This window comes from Vicugna pacos, unplaced genomic scaffold (assembly GCF_048564905.1).
Source record: "Vicugna pacos unplaced genomic scaffold, VicPac4 scaffold_104, whole genome shotgun sequence".
Taxonomy (NCBI): Eukaryota; Metazoa; Chordata; class Mammalia; order Artiodactyla; family Camelidae; genus Vicugna; species Vicugna pacos.
This window is the reverse complement of record NW_027328784.1, coordinates 144,420-152,291: the sequence shown is the minus strand read 5'-3', so window position 1 is coordinate 152,291 and position 7,872 is coordinate 144,420.

Sequence of the window (7,872 nt, the reverse complement as noted above, 5' to 3'; positions counted from 1 at the left end):
AAAAAAAAAAAAAGGTAAGAAGGAAAATTAAGGCTCTTCCATTGAAAACCAGCAACCATCACTGCCAGTATCTGAGCTGGAATGCTCCTGACTTCGAAAACCACTGCGCAGTTACTTTTCAAACGTGAAACTCATATATGTATTTCACGTAGATGATATTGCAGTAGGATTTTTCTTTTCAAAATTTCCAGATGCAAAATTAGCACAAGAAAGTTTATGCTTCAGGTTTAAAAAAAGTCAATTATCCTCCACTTTCTTTATTTTGAACTTACTATTATTTTATAAATGGGGCTATGCTGCGGATTTTAAACAAACTGTTTGATTTCTGCAAACAAGACCTTTATGATCTCACTATTTCAGAGCAAACTTTAACGATTCTTTGAGAGGCGAGACCTGGGGGGCTCACTAACAGCTCTTTAAATACTGACAAGGATGTGCTATTAAGTAGTGCAAAGGCTCTAACTCCACAGTAGCTCAGAAAGCAAAGAAACTACACCAAAAATTTACTTAAACAATTTTATATATCCCTATTCTTTTGAATATTAAATTTCTTAAAAGATATCATTTTTTTTGAAAAAGACAACAGCTGTATTAAATTTCCTCTCACCAAGCAATCTTTATCAAGAATAAAAACCCCTTTGGAAATCGAAATGACAGGACGTTTCTAGCTAAGTGAACATCCAGAACTGAACACAAACTTAGATCCTATCAGATCTCACTCGAACGAGCTCAACAGCATCCTGGGCTAACCTGGAAATTAGCTCTTCCAAATTTCCAAATGGAAATTATCAGTTCCAAATCTTGGCTGAGCTAAGATCATCACACAAGGCAGGGAAAGATAGAAGAGGAAAGTCTAGCTGGCGGCCTCCATCAGTTTTCTTGCAGCCACAAGGTGCCTCTAGGGCGGCCCCGCTAACAAGGCCCCCCATAAGGAAATCCGGCATCCACACTGCCCCTGCCGTCCCCAAGCAGCCCCGACGCCCTTCTCCCAGCCTGTGAATGGTCTTCTAATGATCCCCCAGTTGGTGGCACCCTCCACCTCTTCCCCGCTACACACACACACAAAGCCAAGGCAGCCTTCCCAAATCACAAATTTGATTACATCACCCCACTTCAAACCATTCAGAGGCTCCCTGGTGGAATTCTATCCCCACCCCAGACCTTGCTCGCCCAGCCTCACCTCAGTACCCAGGTCCCCAGTGACCTCAGGGGCCCCCTGACCTGCTCCTACTTCCCACTTGCCTCCAGGCTCATTTTGACTGTTTCCCAAGGAAGCCTTCTCTCCCTCCAAAATCCACGATTTGTTCCTCTGTTCCTAGATTATAGGCTTAAGTAAACTTCTGACAATGCTAAGCTCTCAAGAAGCAAATACATTTTGCTGACTAATGTGGCTACATCCTCTCTCCCCTAGACTCAGAGAAGTGCGTGTGTTATGAATAAATAAATGACGGGGTGAGTCTCAAAGTGACAGACATATCTACTCTCGCCCGTCCCGACCCTTCTGTCTGTAGAATATCAGAAGCAAAACCAGAAGTACCTTTCCTGAGGGTCACTTTCTGATGACACCCTTCACTGTATACTGTGTCAGTTCTAGTAAAACCCAAGTTCTTCCAAAGCCCTCCACCCCAGACTCTCTCCAGTGTCCTCCCCAGCAGGGGCACCCTCCACCCTGGACCACACAGGGCACTCTCCCCGGGTCCCCACGCCAAAAGCCTCCAAGCGCCTGCCCGGGCTGCACCTGCGACCTGAGCCACATTCTTGACTCCTTCTCCTGGCTGATTCTTACTCTGTCATCACAACTGAATGTAGAGCACATTTCTTCCAGGAAGTCCTCTCTGATAATGTTCTTTAGGTCTTGGCTGGGCTCCGTCTACAGCAGCAGTACATGGTGACCAACTGGGTAGTTGCCCCCTCCTTTGAGACCACGAAATCTTGGGGGCCACGTGGGAAGGAGTGAGAGATTGCAAGAGGGCTGGGGGAAGCAAAAAGCAAAAAGCAAAAATCACAGCCCAAGTCCCAAATTCAAGGACACTTTCTCAAAAAAAATATAAACTATTTCACACGTGTGCAATTTGGCTAATATTTTTGTGGCTTGTGGACAGCAAGAACTTGGTGTTCTAGTCCAGAACCAAGGTTACATGCAAAAAAATGTATACAGTCATATCCAAAGGAAACCAGAGCTGCTCAACAACAGTTTGCAGTTAGAATTGAAAGGAACTTTGATAAAGACAATCTCTCTCTCTCTCTTCTTTCTTTTCTGGCATCATATAATTTTAGAAGTATTTGCGAGACTAAGAGATGGCTACAGCCCGTGATTATGCACTGGAGTTTTTGAGGCTGAGGAAGCCTAGATTACATGCACTGTGTAAATGCAATCACACCAACACACTGATAGGTGCCGTGGTGGCGGAGCTGATGTTCCAAAGCAGGCAGCCTTATGCTGTAAGAGAACACTAAATAGAAAGGAAGAAATGCAATGTCCTGTACTCAATTTCATTTGCTATATGGGCCATTAACTGATAGTATATCTTGACTAATGAAACCCCAAAATAAATTGTCAACGTCGATTTTCTTCATCTGATCGTTTTATGCTAACTTTGGATATTAAACCCTCACTCCATAAGTAAAGCTCAGGCTTATGCTGCAGCACAGCTACATCCCACGGAAGAAAGCCAATCAAGGGAGAACTGGAGAGTTTCCCTTCAGAAGCTGCTAAGTCTGGTTTTGCACCTGTACGTCATTTGCAACCACGTCATCGACCTAGGAGTAAGATCTAACCTAACATCTGCGGGGCGAAAAGCACTGCGGTGCTTCCGAATCAACAGAGAACACTGAGCTTTGTGAAACAGTCCTGAGGCACTTAAATCATACTTTTTCTGAAATGCTCCAAAACTGACCCACTTCACCATTCCAGGTTCAACAGGAAGGTATCGGAATTAATAGAGAGTACATGCCCTTGAAGTCTGACAAGGCCATGCTTGAATTCGGCCACAGCACTTACTAGCCACTAAACGGACAAATTTCTGAACCCTTCTGAGAAGGCTTCCCAATCCGCAAAAGGGGGCTACCACCGCCCACCTGGGAGGCATGGATGTGAATGCAACACGCAAGTAGGGCGGCCGACTGGTACCTGACACGGGGCCTGGCTAGTTGCCCTCCGCTGCCCTTCTCCCCCTTTGAACTTACACTATTCCCCCGGTAAGGATCAAGCCCCCTGTACAAACTGCCCGTATCTTCTGTGTATCCCCGGATACATGCCTTACCCTTAGGAGGCCAGAAAAACAACTGCCTCCTCCCAAGTCACTATCAATGTTCTTAAGAGTCTGGGTATTTTTTACTCTATTTTGCAGGGAGAGTATTCGAGAACTTTCCAAGCACCATTCTCCAGGTTGGCTCCCCTCACAGCGCCCATCCCTTCTCACCTCAGATACTTTGTATGATTGCCTTCTGTTCATGGGAAAGCAAGTCCGGTAGGGTGGGACTCCATAGGCCTCCCTCCCTCCCTCACAGGTGAGTGTGACTACCTTGTCCCCACTCCAAATCCAGCTTCTAAGGAGTCTACCCTCCCGGACCCTGCAGCCTCTGCACCTTCCCAAGACACACACATAGCCACGACCCTCCCTTCAGATTTCTTCCTGGCTGGCCCTGCCCACCGCCCGGCCCCTTAAGGATAAACGCCATTAGTCGAAAAATCGCAAAAGCCGCTGACTGACACAGCAAAGCTGCATGGTCTGGGCTTTCCTCCAAACCAGGCACAGCCCTGCCCCCCACAGCCTAATTCTGCACCTCTCGAGATAATCTAATTCACATGCAAGGCTGTGAACACCAGCTAAGAATGACGACTCCCAACGTGTGTCTCTAGTCCGGCTCCTTCACCTGAGCCCCAGTCTCATAGACACCAGTGTTTCTTTGAAATCCTAACTTGGATGACAAATGGCACCTTAAAAATGCCTCATGTCCACCATTTACTCTGGAATTCGATTCCTGGCATGTACCTCCCAGACTCCCCATTTTAGTAACAGCCCCAGCACCCATCTATGTGTTTGAGGTCACATTCAATTTCCCCTGTTCCCTCCCCCCGGCCCTGCCCTGGAATCTGTCATGTAATTTCCTTCACTAAGCCCATCTCAAGTCTAGTTCTGCAGGGACCATGGCCGGAACCCCACAAGCTCACAGCATGGTGCAGTGAGTCACAATCCTCCGTAGGTTACTCCCTGGAGGGGGAGGCATCTCCTGGCACGGGTCACCTCAGAAGGCACTGGATTCTCATAAAGGAGGCCCAGGAGAAGTTCTCACGTGGTCTGAGCTTTGAAGGGCCAGAGTTCCGGGGGAGCTCCTAATTAGCAGACACATTTGCCAGTGAGCAGGTGAGGATGCAGGAACTTAGGCAAGGCTGTTCTCACTCCGACCCCTGGGCTCTCGGGAGCCACGGGAAGTGCCTGTGTCCAGGGTAGTACAGCCCGGCCATCACAGATACCAGTCTGCATTTGCCAACCTGGACAGCATAGACTCCATCTACTTGCGACACTTACTTCTGTTCTGTTCCCCACCCAGAATGTGATGGACTCATTCAGATATTCTGTCCTGACCCAAGCGAGACAAATTCAGTGAAAAATGAAGTGTCCACATTTGGACCAGAGCATGAAAGGAGCAACAATGTCTCATGGTCAGCATGATGGCGGTGGCCAAACCCTTCCACCGGGTGAGATGAACCATGGTGGGGGTGAGAATCCAAGGTCCTAGGTCGGCCAAAGCATCTTCCTTCACGGTTGACTGGGGTGTTGGAGATTGACTACCACAAACTAAAAAAGCCGTCAGTGGTGGACGTCAACTGCAACAGACACGGATTCAGCTATTTACTGCCAACATGGGTTAAAAGTAAAGGCCACAGCAGGGAGGTCTGCACGGCTGCTGAGGCAAACCACAGACCCAGCTGTGAATGCCCACTGGCTGGAGCAGAGAGGAAGCTACGGCCCTTTTTGCAGTCCCTGTGTCCAACAGATCCAGGTGAGCCAGGTACTTAGGAGAAGGCCATGTTGTCCTGATACTCAGAAAAGCCAGCCTCATAAAGGGAACAAAAGAGTGGCATGGATTTTAGACCCACTTCTGCCCCTTTATGAAGGCAAAGTAAGGTAAATGGCACGGGGAAGTTGAATGCAAAGGAAAAAAAACTGACTGCTTCCTCCAACAGCGTCCCCTGCAGCTGCTCCATCCCGAGCCTGCCACTTCCTCATCAGTGACCGCCGGCCAGGAAGCGCCGTCACGCACTTCACACAGCGACAGCCAGGAACCGCGTGCCGAGCACGTTTGTGTAAAAGCAGGAATCGAGCAAGGTGCTGCAGACTTTGACTTTCCAAGTTTAAATTCTCCATGAAAAGAATCCCTCAGCAGCCGCCTTAATCAGTTCGCATCTCACTTCTTCAAAACAATCAAACAAGTTTAATAAGGGCGCATTTGTCACCAAATATAAGGAGGACCAAACATGTCCCTCAAAGCAAGGATTTTAACAGGTATCAAACACCAGTGGGTGATGTGCTAACAAAGCAAATATTCCAAAAAGTTAGAAATTAAAAAGATGACTTGGATAATACACGGATCAAGGCATCTGTTAAGTTTTTGCTTTTTAAAGCGATGGAGACAACACGGAGGGCGATCTGGCTATTCCCAATGCAGGGTGTGCATAGCCCACATTTTCAGAAGCAACAACATGCTCACTGGGCAGTACAAGAGAAAAATGAACGAAGAAAAGGAACAAGAGATAATTAAAAACACACAAGAAGAAAAATGATTTTTACAGCATGTACATGAATTTACGAGAGTGTGTGAGGCCAGGGACGCGGGGACGGTGAGACCCACCCTCACCTCCTGCTCCAGGGGAGGCAGGGGCCTGAGGGGAGCGGCGCTGCCGGGGGACCCCAGCGTGGTCAGCGCCCCTAACCAAAACTCCACCTACATGCGTCTAGGCAGCTTTTGAGCTACAAATTGTGGTCACATTTCAGGCTCACTTCCACCACGAGTAGCAGGAGAGAATTAGGCTCTTCTCCTGCACCAAAGCATTGCTTTATAAATTAATGACTGTGGAATAGAAAAAGCAACAATGGAATAAAATGACTGGAAGAGAATGTGCTTGACCCGAGCTCACTGGTTGCGTTAACTCACTGACGTTAAGATGCTGGCTGAGCCCTTATGGTACCAGAACAGAAAGACCCACAAGGAGGGAGGTTTAATGCGCTGCTGTATTTGATGCCTGGAGCCATGCGTGGTACACGAGGTTCTGGGTAAACAATGGTGACAGTGTCTTCCACTATGGGCTAAGCACATATCCAGCTACTCCGCCAAATCCCAAGGGCAGACTTCAAAAGTCAAAATCAAGCAGACATTCTCTGGTGTGTTTTTAGACTCAGAGCGAAGCAGTTGCTGAGCAAAAATGTCACCAGTGCCTCCTATGACAAAAGAGGAGGCACTGGCCTGGGGGCTGGGGAAGGGCTCCGGGCTTCGACTGTTCACCCACCAGTCTGTCCAGGGGGAGAAGGTGGTCCCTGCTTATGTTGCACCGATGCACCTACCTTGACTGACGCCTTGGGACTCAGCAGGTGGTGACAGGTTAGGTGAACGGAGCCAGCCTTTGTGTAGCACGGTGCTGGCAGTTATGCTCTCAGCAGTGCCCAGGTTCCTAAACCTGACACCTCATCTCCAAGGAGAAGGGGAGTGCGGGCATGTAGATCACAGGGCCCTGTGAGGACAAGTATAGATCATGGACACGACATGACTTGCCCCTTCCTTAAGCCATAGAGGTATGTCTGGGAGGAACAGAAAATTCATCCAGAGCCCAATAGGCACCTCACGCAGGTGGGACTCGGGTCCCATCTGCCTATCACTCACAGGGCTGGTCTCGACATTCTTTTTATCAATTATCTGGCATCTTCTCCTCCAACTTACCAACAACCAGAAAGTAGAATCTGATCTTAGTTAAGTTCAAGAATCACAGAGCACCGCCTCCACAGCGGGCCCAGCAGCATGTACCAGGTCCTCCAACCGTCACCTGTGGAACCGCCATGAGCGATCTCCAGACTCAAGGACCGAGGCCGTAGGCTGGGGGGACACAGCTTCGCTCACTCTCCCCAGCAAAGGGGGACCACCTCTCGGCAAAGGCATCTCACCCTCTTCTGCATGAGGGACAGCACGATAGATACACGGGGAAACAGAGCAGAAGGTGGGCAGCCCAGAAGAGCTAGTCTGCACTTCCAAGGCAAAGTGGGGCCGTTGACTTAATCACAGTGACAAAGTGAGAATGAGCATTTCTCTGTTCTCTACCATACTCCGTGATACGCCTTTCCCTGCATTAGGAGTTAATTCGGAAGTCCCTGGCAGTGTTTCTGATATCCAAACCTGGCATGGTGGCTGTCGGGCAGGAAGAGAGGGCCTGAGCCGAACAGGTGCTGGGCCTGGGGGGCAGGAGACACTGGCTCCAGCCCCAGCTCAACCAGCGCCTCGTTCTGCCTCTCGGGATTCAGCATCTCATCTATAAACAAAGGGTTGACACTGTCTCAGGACAGGATTCCCAACAAAAATGAAATGAGAGCCATGTAAAGAAAGTTTCCCAGTTGCCACATTTAAAACGGTAAGCAAAGAAACAAACCAACAAACAAAAAACAAATACTAGAAACAGATTTTAAGAACAGATCTTACTTAATCTACTGTATTTAAAATACTAACATTTTGACATGTAATCAATATAGGAAGTAACATGATAGTTAATATTCTTTACTAGACAAGCCTCAGCGTCTGATGTGCATTTGACCTACAGCACATCTCAACACAGACCAGCCTCCTCCCCAGTGCTCCTAGCATCAGTGACTGTGGCTACTCTAT